This window comes from Pipra filicauda, unplaced genomic scaffold (assembly GCF_003945595.2).
Source record: "Pipra filicauda isolate LSUMZ 115617 unplaced genomic scaffold, ASM394559v2 scaffold244_size1468961_pilon, whole genome shotgun sequence".
Lineage (NCBI taxonomy): Eukaryota > Metazoa > Chordata > Aves > Passeriformes > Pipridae > Pipra > Pipra filicauda.
In genome coordinates, this window is record NW_024104359.1 from 1328998 (window position 1) to 1348131 (window position 19134).

Below are 19134 nucleotides of genomic sequence, written 5' to 3' on the forward strand. Positions count from 1 at the left end.
GGCAGGGATGGCACCCACCAGATCAGGTTGCTCAGGGCCCCATATGCTCTTATATATATTGCAATACTCTACTATTATATTTTACTACTGAAAAATCTCTTCTTAGACCACAAAAGGGACATATAGACACCTCTGTGCCCCACTGGGGGACACCGAGAGACTCTACAACATGTACAGACATATGGAAAAGCAAGGGGATGGTTTTCACCCAGGTGGGGTCACCCCTGTGCAAAGGGGGCTGGTGTAGGAACTACCAGAGCTGCAGAGGAGCAAAACACATCCTCTAAATCTAAACATTTAAAAAAAAAAACCTAAAATGGGTGCAAAAAAAAAAATCAATGTCAGCCTTTGCAGAAAATATTGGATGTAGAATTAGCATTAGGTGGTGTAAAACTGAATGAGGTAAAATGAGGCATCAGAGTGGAAGGAAACTGCGTGAATTCTTTTCTCTTTAAAGTGCTAGCGGGACATGAAGGTGGAATTAAAATGTTTTAAATGTCAGCTGCTTGCATCGCCCAGATCCCACGGGGAGTTTCCCAACCATCAAAACTCCAGCCATAATAAATGCACTCACACTTGTGCTGCAGTTTTGCAGCTCTTCCTCTCTCTGGCTGATCACGCTGGTTATAAACAGAACCCACGGGCCACACACTTCTGAGCTCATTCCCTGCTCCTCCACTGGCACAGAAGGGGTGGCAGAAAGGTGGATGCTTCAAATGTGTCTTTCTTTGTGCTGCAGTCGTGCCGTGAGATCAGCAAAGCTCAGACTCTGAGGTTTACCAGCACTCCATGCTGCCTTCCCAGCGTGCTCTTTGCTTATGCTGGGAGGGTTCTGAGCTTTCAGGGCTGGGGAAGCTCCTCAGAGGTTGTTTGCAGCTAATCCTTGGTCACAGCTCAACAAGGCACTACTGATATCCCCAGTTAAAAATTCCGGCCATAATGTAACATGCCTGATTGCTCAGAGACAAGCTCTGAGTGATTATTCCTTCTTCTCCAGCTTCCTCAGGACACAGGAGTTGTGCTCAGCTTTTCCTTTCTCCTTTCCCTTTTGTCTCCCAGCTGGCCCCAAGGGCTCCTGTAGCAGCCAGGGGTGGACTGTGGCACAATTAAGTTAATTATTAGCTGCCACAGCCCTGGGGTCGATGCTGCTGGTAACTTCTGATTAACACGTGTGATGTTGCAGTAGTGGTCAGTTAAATCTTTGCATTCTCCCTCCTGGGATTGATCTCATTTTATAGATTTGCCAGCATTTGTGCTCAGGTTTTTGGACCCTGGAGAAGCCAGGCTGCTCTGTCAGGATCCCAGAGCTCCTCATCTTCTCCACCTTGGCATAAACCTCTCTGCATTTTTCCATAGCCAGCACACTTTCAGTGAGCAACAGCAGTAAATCATTGCATTTCTAAGAATCCTTAAAAATGAAGTTCCCAGGCTTTCCCAGCTCTAAAACCCTTAGAAAGGCTTTTCTTCCCTTTCTACACCTGGTTTTCTCTGGCAGGAGTATGACTGTTACACAGCAATTTTCTTTCCATGTTTTTAAAGTGGCTGATTTTAATTTGGATGTATTTTCCCCCGAAAATCCTTTCAGTCAATATGGAATTACATAAAGCAGCTTTCTGGAGAGAAAATACAGCTGGAGAAGTTTCCACTGAGGGGTGTGTGTGTATTGGGGCGTGTGGGTGCGTGGTCTGCACAGGGAAAACAGTTGCCTCCTGCCTGGAACCAAATCAGTTCTCTCAGTACCTGGCAAAGTGGAATATTGGTGCAAAGCTGCAGAGAAAAGAAGGAATCTGACAGAAATGTGGAAAAGAAGAGTCTGGATACCCAGCTCCTCCTGTCTCAGTGCCATGCAAACAGCCTGCAGACCATTCAGTGACAGGACAAATTCGGTCTCAATATTCACTCCAGGACATCCCAGCCCTGCTTTGCACCACTTGCCCTGCTTTTATTTCCTTTGCTTCTTTATCCCTGTTCCCAGAGTTTCTCTGATTCAAGAAATGGTCTTCTCTCATTTTTCTCCCCCCAAAACAAAGCTGTAAAGTAGATTGGGTGGATGAGACCAGAACAGCTCCAGGGGTCCTGTACACCAAATGAGGAAGGTACAAGGACTGACTCTTGGGACCTTCATTTCTGTGCAGAATAACTGTTTTTCAAAAGTATTTATTTATGTAAGTCTTGGCACTATCACTTTTGATGGTCTGAGCTGATCTCTAAGAAATAAAACGAAATAATGATGTATTTATATATTTCTGATCCTTCCACATCAAGAATGATGCTCTCAAATAGGGACAGGGTGATGCTGGGAAAGTAAATTTTTTGTTATCCCCAAAAACCCTGATAGACTGAAACAGATTGACTCGGCTTAGAAATACGGTGCAGCTAATAAAGATGTTTCCCTCTTATAAATCTAACCATAAAGAACCATCCAGGAAGACAGAATATAAGAAGAAATTATAAAATTCATAATGAAATTTTAGTATACATTTATCTGGAAAGGGGAGTAAGGTTTCTAATACCAGTGACTGAGATTTTTAAAGGTTTTACATTAGGAGCAAAGTGGGCGAGAAACTATAAGATTATGCTAAATCAAGTAATGTGTGAAATAATATATGATGATTTTTTTATAACAGTGGAGATCTGGGCAAGGCACAGTAAGTCTTAATGAATTGTGCTGTGAAAAAAACCCAATTCTGATTTTTGTTAACAACATGTTCAGAAGGAAAAAAATGGGCAGAAGTTACCAGCCTGCTCCAGCAAACAGATGTTTTGGGGTTTATTATGGTTAGTGGGCCTCTCTAGCTTAATTAAACTTTATTCTTATCAGCTAAGTAACACTGAGGCATATAAGGGAAGGGAGATGCTACATTTTTAACAAAATAAACAAGTAAACTCAGCTTTACCATAATCTTTCTATCTGAGAACAAGAGAAAGGAATAGGAGGCACTGGAAAATCCATATTTAAAAAAAATTATAGATATTCTTACCAATGCCAATAAAATCAGGGATACTCCCTGAATTCCTTTCAAAGGGGAAATCCACTGTTGATTTCCATCAGAAGAGGGACCATCAAGATTTCTCAGCTGCTAATCTGAATCCATTAATGTCTGTATTGGCAGATTCACGAATCTTCATCTGGATGAAACTTCCTTTACTATTTTTTCCAGATAGCTGCATTTACTGGAAAATGAGCTATGTGTGTGTATATATATAAAAATAAATAGATATATATATTCACTATTTTTATATATATATTTATTATTATGAGCTGTATAAGTATATATATCATTACTTCCATGCTGAACATCTGCATACATGCATGTTATCACTTAAACCTTTAAGGTTTTACTTTGTATTTAAAGACTCCTTTTGATGCTTCATGGCATTCATTCAGATATAACAGCAATGTGTTCCACAACAGCAGCATGGCTCCCACATATTTTATTTTTTTTTTAATATATACGAGGGAAAAATGTGTTTTATCTGCCTTGCAGAGCTTCAGACACATGGAATGTTGAAAAGAAAGATTGTCTTTGTTCTGATTTATGAGCAACCAAGGGGAGATCCCCCCCTTGGGATGTTTTTGCTGAAGTGGAACCACTTGGAGATTGAGCTTCCTCCCTGAGTGCCCTGATAGTCTGGTGGGTGCTATTCCAATCTGAGCTGAAGCACAAGTATTTATTGCAAGAGAGGAGTGCAGAATATTTGCTGAGGAAGCCAAGACTTTTTGCATTATGCCAGGGATTTAAAGGGACAAAAAAAAAAATCAGTCCCAACAGCAAGTCTCGGGGCACTCCATATTAACCTCTCTGTATGGCAAGAATTAGATCTTTTTTCTTCTCCTTTGTTTTCTCTATCTCATGAATAACTTTTAATCCATGGTAGAAATTTACCTTTTACACTGTAGTTTTCAAATTTCTGTAATAGGCTTTGGTGATGGATTGGGTCATAAGCCTTCTAAAAGTACCACTGAATGATCTCCTTAGGTTGGTTTTTATTCTGTGAACCTTTCTGCTGGCACTCAACAGATCTGTGGGGCAACATTTTTAACCATTCCAAAAGGGGAGGGGGGAGGATTTCCCCCTCTCTCACCACTTTGTAAATGTTCTGGGGTTTAATATTCACATTTATCAGTGTTTGTAACACTGGACTGGATACAGCAGGAGTTACTTGTCGATAATTTGGACAGGAGGAAATCTGGAAATGTCCAACATATAATTATCCTCTTCCTGAAAGGACAGATTCACTTCTAAATAGATGGACAGAAGAACAGGCTATAAAGTGCTACTGTTCAGTAGCTAAAAATCTGGTGGTATCCTCTGGGAGAATATTTTAGGAGAGGGAGCAACTGTGCAGCCTGTAATGTGCCACTGCAGTGTGATCCACAAGCCAGGATGGTCCCAGCTCCCCACTGGGAGCTGAATAACCTGAGTTGTGTTTCTTGTGTTACAACAATCCCTGATCCTGTGTATTCCCACTGAGGTGCATGAAAGAAAAGGAGCCTTTCCCCTTCTTCTTTTTAGTCTGAGCTAAAAGGTTTTTTTCTTGGAGTACTTTGAGGGAAGGCAGAGGATGGTATGTGTTGCATCAATTGAGGAGGAAAGGACACAGCCTGGAAAAGCTCCCCAGAGCCAAGGAAAAAGCTGAAGGGTAGTTGAGGAAGAATCCTAAAATGTTTGGGAATATTAAGAAGAGAATAAATAGTCAAATGCTTAGTGATTTGGATGTTAAAATTCAACTAAATCCTTTCTAAAAGTGACTCTCAGTTATTTCATGTAGGTTTAAAGATTTGGGATCCTGGTTTAGTTTTGTGCTGTGGGACAGTCTTATCTCTTGTGTCACAAGCCCATAAAACTGGTTTTATGGAATTACCTAGTTTTATGAGGGAAATTATCAGGACCCAGCCTTGAATCTTAACCAGGTTTGCTTTTCCCTTTATCTCACGTGTAGCTCCCAGGGGGTGGGTTCAAAGCAAACTGAAAGGAACCATTTTTCATGGCTCATGTCCCAGTGCAGTGGATTTTGCCACCAGATGTTCTGGACGCTGAATGTTTCCAAGGTTGCAAAAAGTGCTTGGTTGAATTCTAGGAAGAAAAACTGGGTGGCAACAGGAGGCAAAAAACTCTTACTGAGACTCCATTTTTTGCTGGCTGGGAAGTTTTACTTGCACCAGTTTATGTTTTGTCTGCTCTTCTACTTTACTTTTGCAAAGTTCCCTGGTTTTGGACAGAGTCCAGAGAAGGCCACAGAGGTGAGTAGAGGGATGAAGCACCTCTGCTGTGAGGAAAGGCTGAGAGATTTGGGATTGTTCAACCTGGAGAAGAGAAGGCTCTGAGGAGACCTTATTGTGGCTTTTCAGTTCCAGAAGGGAGATGATAAGAAGGCTGGAGAGGGAACTTTTACAAGGGCCTGGAGGGACAGAACAAGGGGAAATGGCTTCAAACTGAAAGAGGGGAGGTTTAGATTAAATATTGGGAAGAATTTTTTCCCTGTGAGGGTGGGGAGGCCCTGGCACAGGTTGCCCAGAGAAGCTGTGGCTGCCCCATCCCTGGAAGTGTCCAAGGCCAGGTTGGACGGGGCTTGGAGCAACCTGGGCTAGTGGAAGGTGTCCCGGCCCATGGCAGGGCTTGGAACTGAATGACCTTTAAGGTCCCTTCCAACCCAAACCATTCTGTCATTCTATGATTTGTTGATTTACCTTTGCTCAGACTCTGCATGACCATTCTTGCACATTCTTCATTTAATTAAAAATGTTAATACTTCCCTGCAGTTACCATATCCCTGCAGTTAACACATACAAAGTGTCTCTTTAGTCATGTGGAAAAGTAATCCTGAATCACACCACTGTCTGAGGTGACCAGTCTTGTCGGGAAAAAAAAATCTTCTCTGTTTAGTTGTGATTTACTTAAAAACTATGTAACGGGGAACCTGGAAAGATTAAATCTGTTCAGAAGTTAGCAAGGAAAATAAATATTCAGGTATAAACTATCAAAAAGGGTAATCTGAAAAATATTCTGAATAAATTATGGATGAGGTCAGCATGGCAGAAGCATTCATAAGATTCAAAGGGTTAGTGCAGTGCATTGAGGTTCCAACTGCAAAGGGATACCATGTCCAACATCTTCATTAATCCCTACATATCCAAGGCATCCTCAGAGATCTCTCCTAGGCACACTCTTGATTTTTGAGATAATGTAGAGTTTTGAAAGACTGAAATGGTCTATGCAAGGGGTAGGAATGCAGTAGTGAAAATTAGGTGCAGCTATGAAATTAATGGAAGCTTCGTTGGAAATTGCACTGTGTGTAACACCAGGGTCAGCTGTGCAGTGTTTGCTTCCTAAGCCTGTGCTGCTGCTGAGCCTTTTTTTAATTATTATTTTAAATTATTTTATTTTTATTATTTTATTTTTGTTATTTTAATAGTTTTACTTCTACTGCTTATTTTAATTTTTTTTTTGTACCTGAATTTCAGCAAACGCTGCTGGTGGTTTTCGAAGTGAGACGAAGTCCTGTGAAAAATACTGAGCTGTATAATCAGAAGCAAAATGAGTCTGAGGGGCTTGCTTTCCTTCTGGTTTTCTAGGACTTCAGATGAATAGCAGCCATGAGATGAGCCAGCTCTGTGGTGATGAATATTGCTTAAGGGCAACAGCACAACCTGGTGGTTTATGGTTATTCTAATGCATCAGATCAGGTATCTGCACAGAAAACACAGAAATATCCCTTCCCCACAAACCTGCTCAGAACTGCAGCTGGCTTTCATTAGTTCATTCCTAAGATACTATTTTACCTGAGGTTTTCAGAATAAATAGAAAAAAACCAGACTGTCAGGGCACTGCAAAAAGATAAAGTAGCAGATCCTTCCCAACATCACTGTCTGTGAAACCTCGAGGTGCAGTTCGTGCTGGGTGTGTCTGAATTTTTATTCCAAGGTAATAGCTAGAGGTGTATAACTAAAAAGAAAAGCTTGCAATATGCAGCATGCAAAATTTTGGAAAAATAGACAAAAGGAAAGTGTGTGTAGAAAAAAATGCAAGTTTGTCTTGCTCTTTCTATTATGTCGAAGCCAAGCAAAGTATAAAATGCATTTACACAGAAGGAATATTCAGACACCAATAATAACATTTATTTTCTTTCCTCTGTGTCTTCGGGGCAAGTGACGTTGGTCAGAGTGTATCTTCTGATGTGGTAGTGAAGTGAAACGGGTGGCAAATGTGCTCAGACAGAATTTCCAAATAAAATTAATTACATTTTGTGTTTTACTGGGTTCTGAAGAACAGGCTGTTATTACTGGCAAAGCAGCTGGCACTGCTGTGGGTGCTGAACTAAATATCTTGCAAACTACATATTCAGGTCATTTATTGATCATGTAGAAGGGGACAAAAGCCATTGACTGTAACTAGAAAGGGGCTCCAGTACAGTGCTGGGGCTGTTATTGAGATTGTGAGAGGCTTTTTCATAGAATCACAGAATTATAGAACGGTTTGGGTTGGAAGGGACTTTAAATCTCATCTTGTTCCAAACTCCTGCCATGGGTAGGGACACCTTCCACTAGACCAGGTTGCTCAGAGCCCCATCCAGCCTGACCTTCACCATCTCCAGGGACTGGGAATCCACAGCCCTTCTGAGTTATTTATCTTCAGGCTGTGTCCAAAACACAGACTGCTCAGTCCTACTTGGCTTGATAGAAAGAACCTTTGATTTCACCTGGGTGGGTTTGGACCTGAGAGCAAAGGGATTTTAAAAGACACCTACGGAAACACTGACGGACTAAAGTGCTCTGGGGCAAAAGTAGTATTATATTTATGCAGCGAATATTCCTACAGGATTTTCCCCACAAAGAAATGCTGAGGTGTCTCTTTGCTTCATCTTTGTCCTTTAGCCCAGCTCATGGTTGAAGAATGACTCACAGTCCTGGTCCAAGAAAGCACTGAGTCCATGTGGAAGTGTGATTAATGCATTTAAACTCGCTCAAGTTTTATTTCTTTATGGTGATCAAATATATAAAGTGTGTCAAAATTCATGAAGATGATTATTATTCTGCTTTGGTTTATTACAGAGGAAACACATTATTACATAAATAGGACAAAATACTCTGAAGCCCAGTGATGACACTTCTGAAAAATTGTACAAAGACCTTTGGAAAAGTGTAGAATAGGGGGAAAAAAAAAAGGAAAAGATAAATAAGAGAAAGAATTGTTTTCTTTTTCTTGAGTGACAAATTAGAGGACAAAATCATCAAAGACCAAATGCTGTTGTCCACAGCTTTTCCCTATAGCCCACTAAAGCACAGGGAGATGATGTGGTTCCTGCATCCCACTGGAGCAGGTATGGGAATCATGCTGAGTTCTGCCACAGGTATCCACAGCTATGGACAGCAAACAAACCTCTGAGATGAAATGGCTTTGTACCAGCTTCCCACACATCCTGCTTCAGGGTGGAGGAACTCCAGATTATTTTCCAGCTTGCTGAAAAGGATTGGTGAGCACGGTGATGTCAAGTCTATCTGCTTGATGTGCTTTGATCACTCTCTAATTATATCCCATCAGCTGAGACACTGATTTGTGCTTTGCTCCCGAAGCAGAGACAGTTTTGATTGCTGGATGGAGCATCTCAGATCAGCTGGGTTGAGCTGACATGTCTCCATCAGCCCCTCCTGCCACAGCTGCTGGGTGATGTCTGGGGCAGCACAGAAACTTCTGGGAGGGTGAGTCCTCCACTCTGCTTCCCCTTAACTTTGCCAAAGTTAAGCCATACTTTCATCTTAGCAGAAAGAATTTGTTGGAAATAATTTACTCTACTCCTTGGGGACACCTTCCTATCATGGAATCATTCAGGTTGGAAAAGCTCTCCAAGACCATAGAGTCGAACCATTAACCCAGCACTGCCAACCATGTCCTCAAGGGTCACAGCCTCAATTTTTTTTAACACTTCCAGGGATGGTGATCCCTCTGTTCCAGCCTGTTTCTTTTCCAGACAACCCTTTCAGTGAAGAAAGCTTTTCTACCATCCAGTCTAACCTCCCCTGGGGCAACTTGAGGACATTTCTTCTGGTCCTGTCACTTGTTACCTGAGAGCAGAGACCGACCCCCACCTGGCTCTGACCTCCTTTCAGAGTGTTGTAGAGAGCAAACTCTTGACAACTGAGTATCAAAAACCCTCTCAGAGAATAGTCACGTTCCCAGTTTTCATGCTCTCCCTTCTCCCTGTAAATGGAGGGAACATGGAGAGGGTCTGTATTGTTTTCACAGTGCCATTTATGCCCTGAAAATAAATGTTATATCAGCACTTCCAGTACATGTAGGAGGAGGAGCAACAGCTCTGTAGAACAAATTCAATGTGTTCCCATATTTGTCCACCGAATTGTGTGTTCTCATTGCTGTAAATTTTACATTAAATTATTTAGGTCAGCTTAAATTTGGAAAGCAACAGAATAAACACCATTTTTTGCCTCATTTACATGTCTGTGATTATTGTGAAATGCTTTGCTTCCTAAATTAAAGTGATGCAAGCAGTCTGCCAGGAAAATAAGCAGCAATATATTTTGGTTATACTTCTGAAAAGCTGGTTGTGACACTCTCTCATTAACCCAGGAGTAGGTGGACACCTGGAAAGGGAAAATTCAGAAAACACTGGATATGTCCTAATTTTCTTGTGAACTAAAGAATATTTTGGGTCTTTGCCTAATGGTTTAAGTATATAGTGCTGCAGACATGGGCACTGCACACCTTTGGAGCTCTTGGGGTTGGTGTATCAATGTCCCTGATCCGGGGATTAAGGATTGCTAATGGCATGGAATGGATGCATTGTCAGGATACAGGGTATCACATTAAAAGTCATTAATAGCTCTGTCCTGTGCCCTGACATGATGCAATTCAGCAGCTGTCCCATGGAGAAACTCCTCAGGCATCCTGTCAAAGGTGAACATGCTAATAACTGGGATGGGACTGGCTCAGTGCATCCTGATGGTGCCAGAGTCCTTCCTGCTTCCCTCTCAGTGACTTGTCCTCAACGCCTGCCCTCATCCTACCTCTTGTTTTCGCTGCTGGGGAAATGCCAGAAGCTCCAGACTCCATTTCTGGCTGATCCTGTCTCAGGCAAACACCCCTCTGTTCCTCAGTGTATGGCAAGGAGCTTCCTATAAACAATTCCACATAACTGTCACCTCCCAGTGCCTTGCATTCCTTTGGTTATACACTGACAAATGTTACTTTGTGGTTTTCAGTGTGTGTGAGTCCCATCTTTCTGCTCCCACCAGATGCCACTTATGTTAAATGGAAAGATTTTTGTCACCAAGGCTGCTCATACTGATCTTCTTTGCATTACTTGAAAATCCTGACTGAAAATCCAGTCATGGAGTGGCCCAGCACAGCTTTCCAAGTGAAAGGTTTGCTCCATATAAATCTTTGAATGTTTGCTATGTCCCATGCTGGTTATTATCACTGATGGGGTGTTCACTCTGGGGTCACTGTCATTTCCAGCAAATATTTTGGGTTTACCATACCTGGAGAATCTCACCCCGTTATTCAAGTGAGGCTGTTGGCTGTTGGTGTTTTCCTACCTCAAGATTTTTGGGTGAGGAGGAGGAGGAGGCTGCAATATGCCTTCCTTTCAGCCACTTTATTGAATAATTATCCATTGATGAACAGGAAGCACCTCTGTATCCTCTGCTTTGAATCTGCTTCTGTCTGTTCTGGTATAATTATGTCAGCAAAAATTCATCAATTTTACTCCTTGCCCATCTTCTCTGGAAAAAGCTTCAAAGTTTCTCTGTAAAACATTTGGATTCAGCCCCTTTTCCTATTTCATGCACCAATACTTAATTTTTGTACAGATTTTTATCGACTGCTTTTCTTAGTGTTATTTTATTTTGCTGTTTTATGGCTGCTGTTAACATTTGCTGGGGAAACTATTTTTTACACTCTGCATGGGGACATCACTGCAGATTTTTTGGCTTCATGAATAGCCAACTAAAATTTGGGGTGTGTGGGGGGAGATGTAGAATGAAAAGAGGAGAGAAAAGGCAGCATAGGAAGGTTAGAAAATTGCTTTTCACTTTTCACATGGTTAAATCCTAAACACTGGTAAATGCCTTTTCACTGGGGAGGACAGCTCATATCTGATATAAGCACAAGTGTGCTTGATCAGAAAATCAACACCACAGGCACTTCCATCTCTTTGTGCAACATTCCAAACTTTCCATGTTTTCAGCAGCCAGGGGTGAGATTTGCTTTTTTTTTTTTCTTTTTTTTGGCGTGAACACGAAAATTAAACTCACTTGAACGCTTTCACTGAGCAAGCCTTAGCCATCCTGTATTCCTCCAGGGGCACTGGGAATACACTCACAGTCTTTTCCAAACTAAATGATTCTGTGATTCTACTCTATGGAAGCTGTGCTCCTGTGGGATGGGCACTGGAAAGCAATCCATGTAAATCTCAGCCAGCAGCACCCACCCACCTACCTGTGGGTTTTCTTCAGTGTGAGTGAGTTGCTGCTTTGGCAGAAAGGAAGGCACAGGGGTTTGTGCCATGTTATTCCATCTGTGCCTCCTGAATCCATTTCCAGACCGAATCCTCACTACAACCTTTATTATGATTGATTATTGTGCACACAAGATTCACAGCTGTGCTGGTGGCTCCAACAAGAAGCACTGGCAGTTCCTGGGCAGGCTGCTCCCAGGTGGCTTTCCTGGGAGCCCAGAGATATTCTTCACTATCTTCCTTTGGGTATTGCCTGTGGTGACTTCTAGAAAATGTAATCTCTGAATTCCAAGGGCTGACTTCTGTTTACTGTGGAAAATAGATGGAAATGCTTCTTTTATTCAAGATTACCATCACAAATTCTTTATTTTTAGTGATATATTGAGAGAAAACCTACCACACTGTAGCTATAAAAGTGGGGTATTTAAAACAAACCAAAAAGAACAGTGTCTTAAAGTCCTGGGTGTCTGAATGCAATTCAGACTTTCTATGATCTTGGGCACATCTTTCAATTTCCCAGTATCCTTGGTCTGATAACTTAAATAGAAAGTCTTTCAGGTTGTAGACTGTCTTTGTGCATTTTGTACTGAACCTGCCTTCAGGCAAAAGGGAGAGAATGAGCAGAGAGTTGTAACACTCCTGCAACCACTAAATCTGCCTCTTCTCCCCGAGGTCGGCAGGGTCTGCTCACACTGCCAGGTTCTCTAGCACTGCCCTGAAGTTTTCCTTCCCTGCTGCAACTCCTGCTAGGGGAAAATAGGCTTAGGGATCATTTTTGGTGTTAAAATGCTCCTATATGATAGAGAGAAAGGGATTGGGAGAAGTCAGTGCTGTTTCAGGCTTGTACATTTTCCTTCGTGCAAACAAAGGTGAGAGGAAGGAAAGATGAGGTTATGGGGTGGGTGAAACCATCAGGGATCTGCATAGGGTGGGATAATCATAAGCAGACTGCACTGTTATTAAACTAATGTAGAATAACTCTATCTCCTTTATAATATAATGTTCTCTAATAGTTATACCTGATTAATGTTTTAAGAACACTGTTGGAATTAATATGGCTTTAATATTTTGACTCGTGTCCTCAAAATTCGCATCGATCCTCACATTTGGAGCATCACATTACCCTTCACTTAATGTTATGTACTTAATATATAAACACAGAGCAAGACCAGAGGGGGTCTCCTGTATTTTAGCACTCAGCCACCTGCTCTGACAAGGCTGTTGTTGAGGCAGATGGCCCCGTGATGGATTACCTGGGACTCACCAATCGCGGCGTCTTCCCGAAACATTTGCACAGATGTTCGTAACGAGGTTTTCATGATTCCACAACACTTGCACATCCACAGAAGGAGGGGAAGTCCTTCTCTTGGGAAGTCACCCAGCCTGAGAAGTTTGCTGCTCTGGTGGCTCTGAGCTTTCATGACCCTGTGACAGAGGACGGCCCGTGGTGCCCCAGCGGTGTCAAAACAAGCGCAGCCTCTTCCAGGGTCATTTGGTTTTTTCCCAAAGTTATATTTCTTTCCTGAAACACAAAGGCAAAGAGATCAAGTCTGCTGGGAATTATAGAAAATAAAGTAAAACTAGCTCTGGAATGTTTTTTTTTTGTTTTGCCCTGATGCAATTTTAGTGCGGAAAAATGAAACGTGTCCTGATGTGACCAACACAGAATCATTGTGGTTGGAAAAGCCCTCAAAGATCATTGAGTCCAACCACTAACCCAGCACTGCCAAGGCCACCATGAATCATGCCCATAAGTGCCACATCTACACATCTTTTAAATCCCTCCATCAACACTTTCTTCCTTCTACTTGAGCAAAGCTGTTGGAAAGGGCTTTTCCAGCATGAGGGTACAGTGACCTCCCACACCTTCTCTCCCAAAAGCTTCAGACCTACCACAGGGTACCAGTGGATCTGAAACTTTATCTCATGCCAAACACCTCGTTATTTCCACTAAAATCCACAGTTGTGACACATTCGGGTGCTGTGACCCATTTTTGGGGCACACTGAACTTGTTTGCTCTGTAACTTCCCTCCCACAGATTCCAGTAGGTCCTGATGCTGGGCTCAATTCTTTCATTCCTGTTTTCACCACGTTGGATGAAATTGAAATCTGAAAACAGCAGTGACTTAAGATAAACCTTTGAACATCCCTGTGGCATTTTTCATTAGAGATGCTCCTTCTCTCGTGGATGTAGAAACTGAAAGCCTAAAATAAAGAGTGAGAATTGGGAGGACTGGGGAGAATTCCCACCTTTCAGGTAGAAATTCTACTTTAGAGATGCAAAGGAGCTCATTGATCCACCAAACTTCTTAGTTATTCACAGAGTTTGGGTGTGAGAGAACATAATATCATGAACTTCAATGTGCTGTTGGCAGGTGACCATGGGAATTCAAATATCCTTATTTTAAACAATTAGAGCTTTACTGTTCATTGGAAAGAAATGGGAAAAAAAGGTATATAGTCAATTAATTAATCATCTGCAGAAATCTGAGAAACCTAACTTGTAATTTAATTAGCTTTAAAAAGCTCACACAAGATGAGCTCTTTGCTGAGGCTTCAATTTTGACTATTTTCTTGCAAGGTAAACATCAGGCTGTAATAATGTCATGAAAGACATATTTTGTACACATTAATCATATTTTATTGAACCTGATCCCCATATGAGACAAAATACTGAGTTATGTAATACCACAAGGAATTAAGAATACATGAACATTCAAAAGAAATAATAATAATAATAATACCTTTATCTTTTAACTGGCTATATCTTCTCATTGGCTCTGATTTCTCCAAGACATTTATAAAAGTACAGACCATAATTGTGCTAATAAAGAGGAAATTATACTGATCTATAATTAGAGTAATAAGGAAAAAGGCACAGCGGATCATAATTGAACCAATAAGGGGAAAATATAATCATGTTTAATGGCTTATATGAGTGTTAGTGTCTCCTGTATACTTAATAAATTGGTATCTATTTTCCTGGTGTGTATCTAAGACACCTTTCCTAATATTATCAAATTACCCTTCAGATCCATTGTTGGGAACTTCTGCTCATCCTGGAAGGCACTCTGTGGTGAGGCTTCTTGGAATAATCAGAATAACAACAGAATTTCGGACTGGTCTGACCATCAGCTACAATCGCCTGCAGCAACACCTCAGCTCTCTCCAGGTTTATTTAGGGTGTCCCTGGTTTACATCCATGGATATACAGAGGTGTGTGGGCAGTAAGAGCAATCAGTCTCGTACCAAACATATTTTCAAAAGGAATAAGGAAAGAGTTGAGAGGTGTAGCCCTTTATCCAGTGTGGTCACTGGATTTGGGCATGAAAAGATGCTCTGCAAATTCAAAACAAAAGGCAGTGATTTATTTCCTAATATTCACAGTAGAATATCATGGCTGCAAGCCCCAAAGCTGAACATCAGTAGTTCTTTGCTGCCGCTGAGCTCCCTCTTCTGTGTTTTTATTTTTTACCTGAAAATTTCACAGCTTGCAGCTTTGAAGTTTTTTCCCTGCGAGTCCTTGAGCTGTTAAGTGTCCCCTTCTCAGCAATCTTACCCCTGTCTGCAATTTCACCTTTTGCATCTTGTGCAGCTCGAGTTTACTTGTTTTTCCTCACAGCTTTTTTTTCTCCCAACGTGGTGGTTTTCTCAGAGGTCTCAGCCAAGGTCACACAGATGCTCAGCGTGAAAATTCAGCCAGGGATCAGAGAGAGCTGAACCCTCCCAAGGGATTTTAGAGCTGGAGTTTAAAACAACCTCCCCACATCTTCACACAAGTGACATTACCTAGAGTTTAGCTATAATTTGCCTTTTGATTACCCTCCCAGCACTTAAAAAATAAGAATATTTCCTACTTTTACATAGTATGAGCATGTAAATATTTCCCTGGACATGCAGACACTTGGTATGTGACATCCTTTATTTTGAAGGGACATTTTCAAAGCTTTTCAGCCCAGCTATCCTCACAGGAGCCCAGGTGCTCTTCCAGAACTGTAGGTGGCTTGGAAGGGCAGGACCAGCTCTGGTGAATGGGGCTCTTTGTGTGCAGGTAGACCTTGAAAGCTCAGAGGGCTATGATCCTGTGATAACATGGAATGTGCATGACTTGAGATATTAATAATTTCAAAAAAATCTGCATATGCTGAAATAATATCCTGAAAGGCACCTAAATAATTAATTAAATAACAGCAAAAATATATTTTATAATATATATTGATTATGTATTTCCATGTATGTTTATGTATTTATATATAATAACTATAATTCTCTAAACTTCTTAGCCTGATAAATATCAACCTTCCCTAGAGCTGACCTTGGCTTTCACTTCTTAAGACACCTGGACAGACATCTCTTGTATCAAAATTCCTGTGACAGTGTGACACTGCTTTCACATACACACATGAAATAAGGAAAAGACACTTTTATAGTTTGTAGTGAACTTTAAGAACCTTAAATGAAAAAATCATATAACCTCATAAAACCTCATTAGATAGATGGATGGAGATATTTCAAAGTAACAGAATAAATATATATGTGTATGTATATATACAACACACACACACATATATATAAATATATACACACACACATACAATATTCCATGCACTGGTTTATACCTCCTTCCCTTTCAAGCTCCCAAAGGATAACTGAGAAAACAACGATTCTACACAGAATTACAAAAGGCATTAAATGTATTTAAGCTCTAATTTTCACCCAGGTATTTTTAGTAAGCTCAGCAATAACTAAAAGAAGTGTTTCCTTGCGCAGCACACAGTAGTGAAACTTTAATTTATATGTTAATTTTTTAATTAAAGGGAAAAAATTATAGAAGAGGGTCTAGTTTTCTTTAAAAGTGCAGCATAATAGTCTAACATTAGACTGGAGGATAATAGTTGAGATGTCTAACAGCCCAACCACTCTTCCCTGAGGACACCCAGGTAACCCCAAGGCTGAATTCAGTGTTTTCTGCTGCCTCAGAAACAGCCTGAGACAGTCGATTCACTTATCCCAGGGTCACCTTGTCACAAAGGCTCCACGTTTTGCATTTACTGAGGGTTCTGCCTGAGAGCAGGGTGTGTTTGGGTGCCCTGGGCACTGTAAAGAGGAGCAGACAGGGGTGAGGAGAGGGGAAGGCACAGCCCTGATGGCAGATGTAGGAAAAGGCAGACAATGCTGGAAAATAGACAAAGCCAGAAACTGCATTTTTAGTGTTTGAGTGTCCTGCGGTTTCTCTGCCGCTCAAGGCAAAGAGGTTTGAGAATGCAGTGGTTAGTCACAGGCATCTGAAATACCTTATTTAAAAGCGGCCTCTGACAAGATTTAGGGCTTGTGATTCATTCCTCTGATGTCATGGAAATGAAAGAAATGTGTGTCAGCTGGCCACGTCTCCAAAGGGGGTAAAGAGGCATCAGAGAAAGGCAGTGAATGCACATCAGAGAACACTGAAATTGCCTTAATTTGAAGAGCATGATTTGGTGTTTCCTGCAGGAAACTGCACTTGAAAAGTTTTAATCAGCAAGAGTTGTCACTCGAGTTAATTCTGAATTAATCTTATTTTATAACTAAATATTTCTATTTGCATTGCTGACACAACAATCTTGGCTAAGAATTCCAAATTCCCAACTGGCAACTTTAATGGACGCTCCCATGCTGAAAGCTTAGGGATTTATCACAGAATCATAGAATCCTTGAAAATCCTGGGTTGGAAGGGACCTTAAAGATCCTCCAGTTCCAACCCCTTGCCATGGTGGTTTAGGTTTAGACTGGGACGTGCTCTCTCCAGTGAGCTTGTCCATGCAATACACCTAAAGGGAGACTGCAGAATTACCCGGAGAAATGAAATTATCATGATTTCTTAAACTTTCCTCTGTTAAAACACCATTTCCCATTCTAGCTTTAAAAAAAACCAAAACACTTGTACTCTCCATATTAAGGTCTATAAACTTCACACTTAACTTTTTATTTCTGCTTTATTCCTCTTCTCTGCATTGCCAAATATTACTTTTGTGTAATTGAAGCAGAGCTGTAGTTTGATTATTAAACAGGGAAAGTAATTGTATTTGGCTGTACAGGGGGAAGTAAAGGTGCTTCATAGAAAAAAAAAAAAGAAACTTAAAATGTGGAAAAGTTGCTTTTTTTTCAGAGCAGAAGTTGAGGGCAAATGCTCCTGGGGGGCAAGAGTCCCACCACCAAGGAGTCACCTTCTAGTTTCATGGGGTGGCTCAGGGATGTGGGTTTGACAAGACAGTTTGTAGGGAGGGTGTACATAATTTATTTCTCTTCTCCACCCCTCTTCTCTATTCATTTGTACCCCAAAATATTTACATTTTAAAGACCCTCCACATGTTGTAGGACCTGACCTGTTGTTAAGCCTGGCTTTGTACCTGCAGTGTGGAATTCTGGTGGGAACAGCGTTTAGGAGGCTGGGGCAAAATGAGGGTATCAGGTGTCCTAAGCACCGTGGGTGATTTCCTGTTGGGAGCCCAAGAAGACAGAAATCAGCATGTGACACTGTCTGGGTCCCATTTTTAACCCCACCATCAGCAGAGGACCACGCAGAGCTCTGCCACAGCCCTGATGGCAGCGAGTCAAGTGACACACCTGATGCTTTGCCAGTTGTGACATGCCTGGGCAGAGGACACTCCTGTTTTATCTGCCACAGTTGCTTAAAACCAAAAATAACCGCTCATGTTACAGTGCAAAGTTTGCGGTGGGTAACAAAGGTGCTGATCTCGGGCAAAAAAAGCCCGGGTGGGAGAGAGCTCTAAGCAAAGACGGGCAGGATTTATTATATTTGCAATTCTATTTATCTTTCCAGCTCCTAAACCAGCTGCCCCATGCAAAGGACACATCCCTGAGTTCCCCCAGCCCCCTGGAAGCTCCTGCCTGGTTTTGCCCAGCGCGGGTGTCCCTCCATGGCATTCCCACAGTGATCCCGTTATCCCGGGAGCAGATGCCGGGTGGGAAGCAGTGCCTGCCTGCAGATCAAGTTGCTGCTGCCAACTCTCGCGAGCTTTATGTCAGAAACACTTGATTATAATGTCAGCACTGGCCAATTTACGGGCTTAAAGCAGCAGCTGCACAACTGCATTTCCCTGAGGTACCCAAAGATCCCGACTCCTAAAAACTTTTGTAGCTCTTGTAATAGAAGTGGGGTAAGTGATTCTCTCTTTCCATGTCTCTGTCTGCCAGGCAAATTTACAGTTCAGCTTGATTTGTACGGGGATTGGGATCTTTTAAAGCGTTCTGCTCTGCCCATTTGTTGCTCTCCTGGGAAAACTCCCTCCGCTCTGGGAATGCGGCGTGTGTATCCAACCTCGGGATTATTCAAGGGATCCTGGGCTAAGTAAATTAAGCTGAGCTAGAAATCACTTATTAATTCAACCATCTTTCCTATTTAAATAGTGATTTTATAGCCCCGTGTATAGATTTTTTGGCTGGGTAAGGGTTTGCAAGGGGAGGAAACAGTCATTGAAATAAACAGTGTTCCCTTGCTGAATAAGAATGCAAAAGTAGAGTCTGTTTAACTTTTGCTGGAGGAAACTACTCCAGCAGCAGCTTTTTAAAATATGCAAATACATTGTAGGATATAACTATGCTGGGTTAATGTTGATGAACTAAAGCAATTTCTGACCCTTTTACTCTCATAGTAATAA

The 19134-nt window shown here is 41.6% G+C and overlaps 1 protein-coding gene across 2 annotated transcripts in view; it reads left to right on the top strand.

Moving 5' to 3' along the window:
- The window catches only part of BCHE (butyrylcholinesterase), a 52730-nt gene that overhangs the window by 770 nt on the left and 32826 nt on the right, over positions 1 to 19134 (top strand). Inside the window, exon 1 of one of the 2 annotated variants that reach the window (XM_027724700.2) lies at positions 18527 to 18633. The exons of the other annotated variant lie outside the window; for it this stretch is intronic. The gene's annotated coding sequence lies outside the window, so the exon portion shown is untranslated. Of the gene's footprint in view, positions 1 to 18526; positions 18634 to 19134 lie in introns of those variants that run through there. 2 annotated transcript variants of the gene reach the window in all.